The following is a 14966-nucleotide window of genomic DNA, read 5'->3' as shown; positions in this document are numbered from 1 at the left end:
ACTGCCCTATGTTTTCATCTAATATTTTCAGACGGTCAGGTTCCACATTGAAGTCTGTGATCCATTTAGAGCTGACTTTTGTGCAAGGTGAAAGATAGAGGTTTAGTTTCATTCTTCTACAGGTGGAGATCTACTTTTGCCAGCACCATTTGCTGAACATGCTGTATTTCCTCCAGTGAATGTTCTTGGATCCTTTGTCAAATATCAGGTGACTGAAATGGAATACACTGATATTTGGGTCTTAAATTTTGTTCCATTGATATATGGATCTATTTTTGTTCCAGTACCATGTTGTTTTCATGACTATAGCTCTGTAATACTGTTTAACATCTGGTATAATAATCCACCCCCACCAGCATTGCTCTTAGTGCTCAGGGTTGTTTTGGCTATCAGAGGTCTTTTGTGCTTCCATATGAATCTTATGATGTTTTTTTCCAATTCTGTGAAAAATGTCCTGGGGATTTTGATTGGCATTGCATTGAATCTATAAATGGCTTTTGATGGGGTGATCATTTTCACAATATTAATTCTTCCAATCGATGAGCATGGAAAGTCCCTTCATCTTCTGATGTCTTCCTCAATATCTTTCTTTAAGGCTTTAAATTTTTTGTTGTAGAGGTCTTTAATGTCTTTGGTCAGGTTTATTCCCAGATATGTATATATATCAGCTGTTGTGAGGGGGAGTGTTTCCATGTGCTCTTTCTCTGATTGCTTGTTATTGGTATATAGAAAGGCTACAGACTATTGTAGATTAATTGTAACCTGCCACTTTACTGAATGTGTTAATAATTTCTAGGAGTTTTATCGTGGAATTTTTGGCACCTTTTAGATATAATATCATATCATCTGCCAAAAGGGATAATTTGATCTCTTCTTTTCCAACTATTACTCCTTTAATTTCTTTCTCTTGTCTTATTGCTCTTGCAAGAGTTTCAAGCACTATGTTAAAGAGGAGTGGAGATAGTGGACAGCCTTGTCTGATTCCTGATTTCAATGGGAATGCTTCCAGTTTTTCTCCATTTAGAATGATGTTGGCTATGGGTTTGTTATATATGGCTTTAATTATGTTGAGATATGTTCCCTCCAGTCCAATTCCCTCTAGGACTTTGAACATAAATACATGTTCAATTTTGTCAAAGGCCTTCTCTGCATCTATTGTGATGACCATGTGGTTCTTGTCTTTGAGCACAGTTATATGATTTATAATGTTTATTGACTTACATACATTGAACCATTCTGGCATCTCTGGAATAAAGCCAACGTGATCATGGTGGATGATCTTTTTGATGTGTGTCTGTATGCTGTTTGCAAGTATTTTGTTGAGAATTTTTGCATCTATGTTCATTAAGGATATGGGTCTATAGTTTTCTTTTTTTGGTTATATCTTTACCTGGATTTGGTATTAGAGTGATGCTGGCTTCATAGAAGGAATTTGGAAGTTCTCCCTCCATTTCTATCTTTTTGAATAACTTAAGTAGTATTGGATGTAGATCCTCTTTAAATGTCTGGTAGAATTCTGTTGTAAATCCATCTGGTCCTGGGCTTTTATTATTCGGGAGGCTTTGTATTACTATTTCGATTTCCTTATGTGTTATGGGTCTGTTTAAGCTGTTAATCTCTTCATGGTTTAGTTTTGGTGGTTCCCATGCCTTTAGATATCCGTCCATTTCTTTTAGGTTTTCATATTTAGTAGCATATAGGTTTTTGAAGTATTCCCTCATATTGTTCTGTATCTTTCTGTGTCTGTTGTGATGTTTCCCCTTTCATCTCTGATTTTGTTGATTTGGAGGTGCTCTTTCTTTCTTTTGGTTAACTGGGCTAGCAGTATGTCAATCGTGTTTATCTTTTCAATGAACCAGCTCTTAGATTTGTTGATTCTTTGTATCATTTTCTTTGTTTCCATTTCATTAATTTCTGCCCTGATTTTTGTGATTTCTTCTTGTCTGCTGGGTTTGGGTTTCATTTTTGGTTGCTTTTCAAGTGTTTTGAGTTGCAATTTATTTGTGATCTTTCTGATTTTTTAACGCGGGTGCTTAGAGCTTATAAAGTTCCCTCTAAGGACCGCTTTCAGTGTGTCCCAGAGGTTTTGTTGTGTTTTTGTCCTTTTCATTTAGTTCCAGGAATACTTTTATTTCTTTCTTAATTTCTCCTTTGACCCATTCCTCATTCAGGAGTGTGTTGTTTAATCTCCATGGGTTCATGTGGTTACTGGGGATTCTTCCAGTGTTGATTTTAAGCTTCATTGCATTGTGGTCTGATATAATGCATGAAATTATTTCAATCTTTTTGTATTCGTTGAGGCTTGTTTTGTGCCCCAGTATATGGTTGATTTTGGAGAAGGTTCCATGGGGTGCTGAATAGAAAGTATATTCTTTGGTGCTTGAGTGGTATATTTGGTAGATATCTGTTAGGTCCATTTATATATGGTATTGTTTAATTCAGGAGTCTGTTAATTCTCTGTCCTGTTGACCTATCTAATGGTGACAATGGGATATTGAAGTCCTTACTATTAATGAGTTGGACTTAATTTGGGTCTTAAAGTCCTGTAGTATTGTTTTTATGAAGTTGGGTGCACCAGAGTTTGATGAATATATGTTCCTGACTGTAATATCTATTTGGTCAATTGTTCCTTTTATCAGAATGAAGTGATCCTCTTTATGTCTTCTGATTAGTTTTATAGTCTATTTTATCAGATATTAGAATTGCAACACCTGCTTTTTTCTTAGTACCATTTACTTGGTATATTTTTTTCCCATCCTTGGAAGAGTGAACCTTAAGGTAGTGCCTGTCCTTGAAAGTGAGATGACCTTCTTGGAGACAACAAAAAGATGTTTTTTTTTGTTTTTTTGTTTTTTTTCCTTAATCCATTCACCTAGTCTGTATCTTTTGACTGGGGAGTTCAGTCCATTAATATTTAAAGTTATTAATGAAAGATGTGTTTTGAATCCTGTCATTTTTATTTCTGTTCACATTCTTGATATAGCTGTACTTTTCCACAGTTATACCTTCATTGAATTTCTTTCTGCAACCTCTTGGGTATAGTCATTCCTTTCTTCACCTCTTTGTATTGCTTCCAGAACTTTCTGAAGGGCTGGTTTTGTGGACATGAATCCCTTCAGCCTATTTATGTCATGGAAGATTTTTCTTTCCTTCTATTATGATAGACATTTTGGCTGGGTATAGTAATCTGAGTTGGCATCTGTGGTCATTTAGAGCTGGGAATACTTCGGTCCAGTCTCTTCTGGCTTTCATAGTTTGCACCGAAAAGTCAGCTTTAATCCTGATGTGTTTTCCTTTATATGTGACTTGTTGTTTTTCTTTTGCAGCTTTCAGTATTGTTTCTTTGTTCTAAACATTTAGTGTTTTTTACTATGATGTGCCATGGAGAGTTTCTTTTCTGGTCCTGTCTATTTGGTGTTCTATATCCTTCTTGTATTTGTATGGGCACATCTTTTTTCTTGCATATTCCATTCTTGTATTTTAAAAATTTTTTCATAATCTTTGCTTGAGTGGTCTAATTCATCTACATTATCTTCCATTCTTGATATTCTGTTTTCCATTTCATTCATCCTATTGGTGAGGCTTTCTCCTGTCATTTCTAATTGGCTTACTGAGTGTTTCACTTCCTTCTTCATTTCAGCCTGAGTTTAATATTCTTCAATATTTCTAACTCTTCTGAATTCATTCAGAAGTTTATCCCTATCTTCCTTCAGTTCTTTGATTTCTTTCTGTGTGTTCTTTAAATTCACTGAATTCTTTTATCATGCTTATAAAGGTTCTTTTGAATTCCATGTTCTGTGTTATTTCTGGAGGTTATCATTGTACTCCTCTACAGGACTGTTGGTACTTGGTGGGGATATATTATTTTGGTTTTTCATCTTATTATTTTTTTCTTTGTGACTTTGACATGTGAGTTTCCTTCATAGTTTCTGATTGTTCTGTGAGACTCAAGCCTTCTTTAGTTGAATTTAGATCTGCTTCTTTCTGTAAACTTTATGTGCCTTTGTGGTTTACTTGTTGGGCATGAAAAGCTGGTTGGTCTAGGCTTCAGGTTCTCTCTTTTGATTTTACATTGACGTGGCCTAATTGCTTTTGTCTTCAGGAGTTCCCATTGAGGCCCAAGTGAAATGAGGCTCAGATGATATCAGGCTTTCTCCTAAGGTATGGGTCCTTCCAGGAAAGATGCTGCCTTCAAGAATTTGGAGACTGGGCTGGCCTGAGAGAAGGGCCCAGAATAGATGCTGGTCAGGAAGCTGGTGGCTGTGCAGTCCAGGGAAGTAAAGGGAGGTGAGGGAGGGACCAGGCCCAGAGGGTTCCTGTGAACGGCAGGGAGGAACTGGGTTGGCCTGGATGCAGAGGATCAGGAAGCAGTAATGGCCCAGTCACTCCCCTCGAACACCTCCCATATCTCAGGCAGGGCATTCTCTTCACAAATCACACTCTAGAGCTTCTAGAGAGGAAATCTGAGGCCAGCACATCCTGCCTAGCTCCTCTGCCCAGTCACTCTCTAGTACCTTTCCTCCGTACACTGCCTCAACCAATCACTTTTTACAGGAATCCTCATCTTTGGCTTCTGTGGTATCCCAGGAGTGGTCCTGGGAAGTATCCTCTAAGGATGGCATTCTAATGTCAGATCATCTACTGATGCCAATGAGGACTTGGGGTGGGTGGAATATTGACAGTCTGTGGCATGCTCTAGTACTGTAATTACAATAGACTTATTTGTGTGAGCAGAAAAATGTGCACTAATTTATGTGATGTCCCTGCCTTTAAAGTACTATTTCAAACAGTCCTTTCATCTTCAGTATTCCTGTTTTAAATTTTTTGTTTGTTTTCTTCTAAAATTAAAACCCCAGCAACTAAGAAAAAATTTCTGAACAGCTTCAGTACTTACAATAAAGCTAAAATATTTTTTCATATTTATTTGCTTTTTGAGACATGGTCCCATGTAACCAAGGGAAGCCTTGAATGTGCTGTATATCTGAGGCTAACTTTTATCCTCCTGCCTCGACCTCTCACCTACTATGATTACAGGCCTGTGCCACCACACTAACCTTGTCACCTTAAATACGCTGACAAAACTTGAGACTGGTGTTTTCCTGGTTCATGCAGGTTTTCTTGCTGTAAAATAAGAAGACATTTTATTTACTTTTAAAAATTCACATATAAAACAATTTAGGAATAATTTTGATCAATTATTTCTGATTTCAGAGATCTAAATGAGCTTGGTATCTTTTTTCTAAGCGCTAGGAACTTTGGAATGAAAGTAAAAACAACAACAAAATGATTGTTGTAAATGTATCCTCCAGGAAAGGAATCAATGTGCAAGTCCTGATGAGGTGTCTTGTCCCTTATGGAATCTTTGAGGCTTTTGGAGGGGATGGCTAACAACTACAAGGTACAGCTGGACAGGAGAATTAAACTGCAATGTTCTGTTCTATTGCACAGTAAGGTAACTATGGCTAACAACTATTAACTTTGTATTTCAAAATAGCTGGCAGAGGGGATTTTGAATGCTTCTAACACAAAGAGATAATAAATGTTTGATGTGATGGCTATACCAAGTAATCTGATCCACTCATTAACCCTTGGATACATGTACAGAAATGCAACCTGTAGCCCATTATTAGATATAATTAAAAATAAAAATGTGAAGACAGGATATCTGAATAATAACCAACATTTCTGCATGCTGTCAGTTCTGTTTCTAAGCTTTTAAATCATTTAAATTTATGGAAACTTGTAGGATTTTTACAGATAAGGACAAAGGCCTAGAAACTGTCACAAACTTTCAAAGGGCTGCATTGGCAGCAAGGGGCAGAGTGGCAGTCCTACCGCAAGTGGGCTGATTTGCTTTTTGTGTTCTCACCCAAATGCTGGTGTCTCAGACATTCACACACATTGCATGAGTTCTCTCTGGTGCTCTCTGTGAGAAAAAAGAACCTCCCTTTGCCTGGGCCAGGTTTGGTCCCTTGTGCTTGCTGCCTCTGGAGGGTGTGGCCAATAAGTTCATCCATTCTTAAAGCCACCTTCCCTTGCTTTCTTAACGTCACTAGCAAGCGTTGTGCTTCAGCTTACCCTCATTAAACCACCCACATCCTTTTTTCTCTTCTTGGGGTTTTGTAGGTGATTAACTGTTTGACTTCTATGAAGGCAATTGGCTCCCACTGACAAAGTGGTTGAGTGCCTAGAAAAAGCCTGCTTGCTGCTGTGTTAAATTGGCCATTCCTTTCCTTTGTTTTATTCCTAGGAATTGTGAGCCGAGGTAGGGATGGAACCACAGGGATGACAGAACATGAGGAAATTGCTTGCTTCTTCAATAATAGCCTGCTACTTTCCTCAGCCATCAGCAATGCTCAGTACTCTCTCAGAAGCCTTAGGCTCAGCAGTCAGCTTGGGAGAGAGGTGCAGAATGGGGCTGCATGCTGGGCAGAGATTGTACTCTGAGTGATGTTCAAGCAGAGGGTTTAAATGGTGCCAATTTGGGGTGGATTTGCCCTGGTAGTGGGCTGAAGTCCACCTACTCGTTCAGTGAGCTCCGGTGATTAGAGCTGAGTTGTACCCTAGGGGCTGCCCCCAACATGTCATATATCCATAACTCTGTTTCGGAGCTGACTTCCCTGGTTCACTTGTGGCAGGCTGTTCACTCTGCCTCCCCAGCCCTTCATCTTCCTAAGCTGCTTGCACCAACCTGTGCTTACGGTCACAGATTCACACTGAAACAATTCCTAAATGCAGGGAAACACAACAGTTTAACCTAGACTCTGGAGAAAATTGCTCTTTTGACTTAAAAGTTCTGTAAAGATGTAACTCACTTTTATTCCAAAAGACATAAACAGTCTCACTGCCACCATGCTGGGTAAGAAGCGGCTAGATTCCCAGCGTGCCTTTGTCGTCACCATCCAGAGCCATATCTGAGAGGTAACCAAGTGGGGATGAGGCTGAGGGTTCACCACGGTGTCATCTCAGCCTTGCTGCCTTGGTAACTGGTAGGTGGAGCGCTCCTCCATTGTTTCAAGTGCACCTGCCAATCAAAAGCAAATGTCATTCAAGTTAAGTTTTATATTAACCATCACCTTTATTTGTGTAATTTGTTGTGAAAATGCTGGAAACCAATTCCCAAGGTAGTTCTTGGTTCTAGTTGTGCTGTAGCCGATCATTTTCTCTTTCAACACAGTGCTAGCTTTTGTTCCTTTCACTGCCTGAAGGCAGAGCCACAGCAGAGGTGTAGTGGAGGCTCTTGGGAGTAGTCAGGATGCAGTGCTCTTGTCCCCTTGGTTTAGTCCCTTCACAGTCTTAGATCCCTCATACACCCTTACAACAGGAATGAAACTGAAACTGGAGCTATATTGAGATAGTGTTTTATGAGGAAATGTCAAAGAATATAGAGAAAAAAAATCAGGAATTGCTGCTAGATAAGGAACAGCTGACCTTTCTAAAAGAAAGACCTCTAGATAGGCTAACTAGATTCACCAGATGGACAAGAAGTGGGGAAGGGCTGGGAGTGCTGACAACACAGTGGACAGTAGCAGGGATGACAGAGTATATGGGCTCTAGTGGGGTGGCGGGGGGGAGGCTATGGGAGGATGCCATCTGGAAAATGGGTGTATAGATGAATAAGATGGTTTGGGATGTTCTGTGTGATACACACACACACACACACACACACACACACACACAAATCAACAAATTAAATAAATGGAAAAAAAGGAATTAAATTTTTTTAATATACGATTTTTTTTCCTACCTGGAATTACTAGGAATTGAACCAAGGAGCTTTTACTTGCTAGGCAAGTGGTCTGCCAGTGAGCTATATCTAGAACTCGCTCGTGAATCACTTTTTGAAAGGGACTTTAAGCTTAGAAAAATGTAACAGGTGAATTAAATAGAAATACCATTTGTTTATTTATTCAACATGCCCCACCCTGTGGGGAGGGAGTAGGGTTGGATCTGGGAGGATTTAGGGGTAGGAGTGGAAGGTGAATATGACAAAAATACATTGTATGCACATATGAAATTATAAAAATAATTAAAATCTTATATTAAAAGAAATAAATAATTATATACACACATATTTGAGTGCTGGTTACTAATAGATGTGTTTTGATTTCTTTAAAGCCCTAAACATTTGGGCAGCTGAAATTTTAGCAGAATTTTCATAGTTTTATAGATAGCATTTCCATATGTTTCCTATAACTGAAAGATAAAAGATTTGCTGGTGAAAACACTGCTAATTTCTTCAAAACAAGACATAAAGCACAATAATTTGTCTTTCATTCCTAAATAACAAAGAAATGAACAAAATATATAGATTTTCCTTTTTCAGCATTATGTAAGATGCTTTAGTTATGGAAATACAGTCTATTCTTCATATAATTATTTTAAAATTTTAAGGATTTATTTTTAATTATGTGCATCTCTGTGTGTCTGTGTGTATGTGCATGTGAGTGCAAGTACCCTCAGGAGTCACAGGTGTTAGATCCCTCAGGAGCTGGAGTTATAGGTGGTTGGGAACCTCCCAATGTGGTTGTGGGGAATTGAACTCAGGTCCTCTGGAAGAGCAGTGTATGCTCTTAACAGCTGAGCCGTCTCTCCAGATCTTTACATAAATATTTAAAAAATTATGTTTGTACTGACCATGTATAAACCCTTTCACTTATAGTTATTCTTGAAATAATACAGTACAGCAATGATTTATATATTATTTATATTTTATTAGGTATTATAAGTAATCTTATTTAAAGCATCTTAAGGGGTTTTTTTCAATTCCATATTCATCTCTTCTTGAGTTTTCCTCAATATTTCTATCTCTTGTGAATTCACTTTTCAAATCCCGAACTGTCTTTGTCATTTTATTCAGTAATATATTAGTATTTCCTTGAGCTTCAGTCAGGAGTTTATTCCTATCCTCTTTGACTTCCTTGAGTCGTTTGTTTGTATGTTCTTTAAAGTCTTTGAATTCTTTGATCATGGTTAAGCTCTGTGTCCTGGGGTTCCCTGGGTAGTTCTTGTAGAACACTTGTATAGAACTGGTGGGATTTGGTGGGAACATATTATCTTGGTGTTTCATATTATTTATGTTTTTGCCTGGTGACCTGGGCACATGGACCTCTTTTGTTGGTTGTGTGTCTAACATGAAATTCTAGCCTGTCTTTGTTGAGTGGAAATTTGGTCTTATTTGTATTGTTGCTGTAGTTTGGTAGCCTTTTGATCAGGGTTGAATAGTTATATGGTCTGTGTTTCAGGTTCTCACTTTTGATTTTATTCATTAGAGGGACAGGGTGATTCCAGACTGGTCCCATGTATGAAGTGAGCAATCACAGCCAGGACTGTGAGTGTGGAGATGGTGGCAGGATGGACTGGTTCTAACTAGCTCACTGGGATAGTTTGAACTGGAGCAGAGCTTTCCAGGGGAGGAGATGGCAAAGGAGTGGGCAAGTTCTGACTAGCTCATCAGGGTGGTTAGGGACCCAAGAATATTTTGTTTCTTTGAGATAGGGTCTTCTTGTAACCCCAGCTGGCCTAGAATTTGCTATGTAGATCAGGCTGTGCTTAATCTCAGAGAGATCTGCCTGGCTCTGCCTCCTAAGTGCTGGGTATAAAAAGCATGAACCACCATGCCAAGTAGTAGTTTAGGGATTATTTAAAATATGTGTACAGGAGGATGTATGTGTATTCTGTGGAAATACTATACCTTTTTACACAAGAGATGAGCATTTGAGGATTTTCATATCTGTGAGTGGGAGTATGTCTTAGAACTGGTACACAGTCCTGTGTATACCAAGGAGTGACTGTATTTCTCAAAATTCAATTTGTCCTGTTCAATTCACAACTGAAACATTTAAAAAAATATTGTGTATAGCATTCGTGACACTTCTGTACCTGACTTTGCCTTTCTTTGGACCAAGGGAGACAGTGCTTAAGACTCAGAAAGATTAAATTTCAGAGTGACAATTTCTTGGGCACTCCAATCCATCACATCAGAGAACCCAATTACCTTAGTGATCATTGACTAACTACTAGTAAGAGAATCTCCAAAATGCTGTCCTTCCAAGCCAAGGCCAAAGTCCAAATAAAGCTTCCAACTAGGCAAAGCACCCCCTGTTTCACTCTCCATTTGCAAAGAGATCCTTTATATGTCTAAGGCTCTGTTTTACTTGTTTTCAACAGGAGGGCCGATACCAGGGAGCAGACACTTGTCTACTTTGAAGAGGTTCTAGAGCTTTCATGTCTACTACTTCTCGTACCATTTCACAGATGAGGGGATCCCCTCTGTATCTAGAATAAAATAAATTCATTCTCCATGCAGAGAAGGTAGGGGAAGTCTTCCCCACAAGCCATGTACACCTACAGCTGAATAAATAGATATAATAATAGTACTTATCTCTTTTGTGGAGAAGATACAACACTGGCTTCTATATAGCAGAAGCGACATAGTTTTGGCTATTATCATTATTCTATGGAGATCCACAATGAAGGAGGTCGATTCTTCTCTGGTAGGGGAGTATTCATTGAATAGATGACATCTGACTGGGGTCATGAAGAATGAGCCAATATTTTCAAGGGGAAAACTTTCAAGGGGAAAATGTCATTGCAGGAAAATGAAGATGCACATACAAAGGACTTGAGTTCAGTGTGGTTCTGTGGGAAGGAAGTTACAAAGTTAGGGTCTGGATCTCTGTAGTGGGCCCCAGATGCCATGTAATGGTCTTTGGGCCTTTAATCCTATACATAGGAGCAATCTATGAGTTTATCTAAATGGGAATCACTTGATCTAATTTATATTTCTCAAAGTTCATTATAAAATCACCATAAAAATGCACTGGAAAAGCATGGGCATAAAAGAAACCTTCAACTGACATTCTTGCATTCCTTTCTAAGTTCTGGGCACCAAAATTAAAAGTATGTGTAGGAAATTGTCTTTTCTTTTAAAGATTGAGAGTAAGCAGATATATGTGCACTTAAATATAGTAGAGTTTAAGTTTTATCCTGCAGTGTGACAAAAGTCTTAGGAACACCAGGGAGGAGTCATTTGGGCTGGACTGGAGAGGATGTGCGGATTAGGAATCAGTGATGGGGAGGCCACATATTAATTGCAAAAGTATATCATGTGTTCTTGGACTAGTGCACATCAAAAGTAGTTTATGACAGTAAAAAAGTGGAAGTTTGATGGCCATATGAATTAACATTGACCTTTATTCATTAGAGAGTAGGAAATTATCCAAGATTTCTAAGATACAGAAAGATCACCATAGTCATAGGGAATATTTCGGGTGTTACATACAAACAGAGTTCTAGTAGAATTCAAATTCCAGTGTAGCCTTTGCAAAGTGTGTGATTTTGACAAGTCATGAGACCTATGTGCCCTTGTTGGCTTTAATTGTCAACTTGACACAGCCTAGAGTCATCTGAGAGGAAAGCCTCAGTTGAATAATTGCCTGGATCACCTTGGCCTGTGGGTATGTCTGTGGGAGATTATCTTGTTATTAATAGATACAGAAGGGCTCAACTCACTGTGGGAAGCACAATCCTTAGGCAGGTGGTCCTAGATGTATAAAAAAGGTAGCTAAGCATGAACCTGAGAGCAGGCCATGTTCCTTCATGGTTTCTATTTCAAGTTCCTGCTTGAGTTCCTACCCTGATGGACTGTAATCTGGAAGTGACAGTCAAGTAAATCCTTTCCTCCCTTCTAAAAATGCCACAGTCTTTAAAAAAATCAAATGATTTAAAAGGCCAAATTCTCTTTGAAAATTGAAGTAGCTTAACTGTGGTCAAATATAAAATAAAAAGTGTTACATACTTTGTTATTTCAAAAGGGAAGAATACAGCATACTTAAGCAAAACAGTGAGCAGTGTGGCTCAATGTCCCACATCCGGCATTTGTTTAACAATCTTCCGGGCTCCAAAAGGCTTGGGCAGCTCCACTTCTCTGGCTCTGCCATCTGAAGCACATAAGCTTATCTACTAGGCTCAGGCTGTTGCAGGTGTCCTGGGGCCCTTGGGGCAGGGGTAGAGTCGGCATGGAGCCTCGACACAGACACCGGGAGTCAGGTGAGAAGCAGGTAGTGAGAGCAGCTACAGATTCGTTTATTGCGGATATGGGGCTCCCTTATATCCTCCCTCCCAGTGTCCCATTGGTCCATTGATAGGTCATGTCTGTTCCTCATTGGCTCTCTGTATTGGGCCATTTTCACGTCAGCCATCTCTATGTCTTTTGGCAGAACACAGGTTTGCCTCAGCTGGATGTTTTTGGCACATTTGCAGCACGCATGTGCTGGTTGTTCAGGCTGCACTTCCTCCTACATCAGGCGAACTCCACTTCACACCTGCTGGTGTCCTTGGTGGTCACCCCATGGTCCCAATATCTCCAAAATTCTTGGGTCTCCAATGCAATTGAGGTTATACTGTCACCAATGGCCTTCTGGCCTCTCTGCAAGGACTTCTATCCTGCGACGTGTTGCCAAGCCCCAGCTGCTCTCCATGACCTCTTCAGTCCTAGGGCTTCCACTGCAACCAAGGTTGTACCTTCACTAGTGGCATTTCCTAGGCTCTCATAGTGTCAAGCCTTAGCTTCTCTCCATGACTCCTTTGTGCCTTTAACGTAAATACCACATGAGAGAGTGGTATTTATGTAGAGTTCAGATTCCAGCTTGAGTTGCAACTCCAGCCTCCCCAGACAACAGCTTCTGTGTGCTGACCCTCAGGAAATATTCTCAGATTTCAACTCAATAATACTGATCTATTACTAATTACAGCTTTGTTTTCAGCCCCTGCTAGCCAGCATCCATTGACCCAGTAAAGTACAAGAAATTTTACTTCCACAGATTCTTAATCCAAAGTATGTCACACAAAGTACTCTGAGAGAGTCTTCACTTCCCTCTGAAACTTCACAAGCCATGTCTCTATTGTCCTCATTTCTCTTAGTATTCTTGTCTTCCCAACTCCCACAGAACAGTGCTCTAAGCACTCAATAGCTTTCCCAGCTCAAAGTTCCAAAACTTCCCTTATTCTTCCCCCAAACAACATGATCAGGTGTATCACAGCAATATCACACTCCTGGTACCAACTTTCATTCTAGTTTGCTTCTCAGTTGTTGTAATAAAACACTTTCCAATAGTAACTTGTGGAGGATTCATCTTACACTTCTAGGAAAACAGTTCATCAATGAAGAAGGTCAGGACAGGAACTCCCAGCAGAAACCTGGAGGCAGGAACTGAAGTAGTGACCATGGAGGAAGACTGCTGATTGACTTTCTTCCACCTTGCTCAGCTACTTTTCTTTACAGCCCAGGCTCAGCTACTCAGGGATGCACCACCCACCCTGGGCTAGGCCCTCCCACATCAAATAACAGTTAAGAAAATGTCTTATACACATGGCTACAGGTCAGTCTGAGGGCAGCAATTCCTCAGCTGAGGTTCTTCTTAAGTGACTCTTTTATATTAAGTTGACAAAAACTAACTAGGACACTCCCCATAAGATTATTTTTTAGTCAGAGTGTTTTATCACTGAAACAGAAAGGAAACCATAACACTATGTATGCCTCATTTTATGGGAATAATAATTGTGCCTCCTACTTTATTCTGTAGGGCTTAAGGAATATGGAATGGATACACACATGGAGTCCTTGGGATATGGTGCTAGGGAAGTATTTAATGCTAATAAATGTCATTGTTATTTTAAGTATATCACTGCTTCTGAAAGGCTAGTGATCAGAAGTGAGAAGACTGGCTAAGGTATTGTGAAAGCTCAGGCCAAGTGAAGAGAGTGGGCAGAAGCAGGGTCTCTGAACAGGCAGGATAGGAGGCCATTCAGATGCATTTTAATGACAAAATGGGGCATAGTGGGAATAATTGAAAGGTGGTGAGAGAAGAGGGTAGAGAAGAAAGAGAGTGAGGTTAGTTTAAAAATCACGTGGCTTTTTCATCTGGGTGATTACAAAAGGTAGTGAGGCCAGTCTTTGAGATACAAAACATGAGACATTGCAAAATGAATTAGATTTTGGATGTATCACACATAAGTTGCATGGAGACACCCAGACAGAGGGATTCAGGAAGGGCAGATGAGAGGGAGAGAGAGAGAGAGAGAGAGAGAGAGAGAGAGAGAGAGAGAGAGACTAGAATTATATATTTTAAAATGATGACTTATAAATTGACAAGGGAATTTTGTTATAAAGGTTTAGAAAGTAAGTATTTTAGCCTTTGGGAACAGCACAGTTTTTATGGCATCTACTTGACTCTGTCATGTCAGCACCATGGCAGCCATAGACGGGCCCTAAAAGAGTGAGTGTGGCTGTGTGCCAATAATGCTTTATTTATAAAAACAAGAGATTGGTATGTTGGTCCATGCATCATGATGGCCAGGCCCATTGTAAAGACCCAGAACAGAGGAGTCTGTGTAAGTCTAAGGAGGTGAATATGTCACAGAGGCTGGAGCAGGTGAAGCATCAATGGTTCAGAGAGATTCAGGCGAATGCCAGTGAACTCATGCTTGGGCTGTCTTGGTTACAGGCCCTCATACAGGCCTTCCTGACAGCACAAGGGTCTGCTGGAGAAGACACTGAAGCTACATAGTCATGTCTTACTTCATTCATCTTAAGGGGAAGCCTGTCATGAGGTGGTAAAGAGGGAAGTGCCAGTATGTGGGCATTGCCACATTTACCTTCCTGGGTCCTGAATGAGCTTCTTTTCACAGCTCCCAAACCTTTTGGTCTTCCTTCTCTTATTCTTCCTCACTTTCCAAAGTTACCTCCCATGCGCTCTTGCTTCCCACCCTGAAGCACCCATCAGAGTGCCAGGTGGGTGGAAAGATACCCATCAAGCCAGCAATTCTGGGCAGCACAAACAGATGACAAATCTCTGGGCACAGGAAAGGTAACAAGAGGCTGATCAGTAGTTCTAGTTATCTCCCCTTCATGTTTATTGCAGTCTGGTGCAGTTATTTCTAAGGGCCTGACATTGATCGACAGC

This window comes from Nannospalax galili, unplaced genomic scaffold (genome assembly GCF_000622305.1).
Source record: "Nannospalax galili isolate Female #2095 unplaced genomic scaffold, S.galili_v1.0 scaffold405, whole genome shotgun sequence".
Taxonomy (NCBI): domain Eukaryota; kingdom Metazoa; phylum Chordata; class Mammalia; order Rodentia; family Spalacidae; genus Nannospalax; species Nannospalax galili.
The sequence above is the reverse complement of the archived record's forward strand: the minus strand, read 5'-3'. Positions refer to the sequence as shown.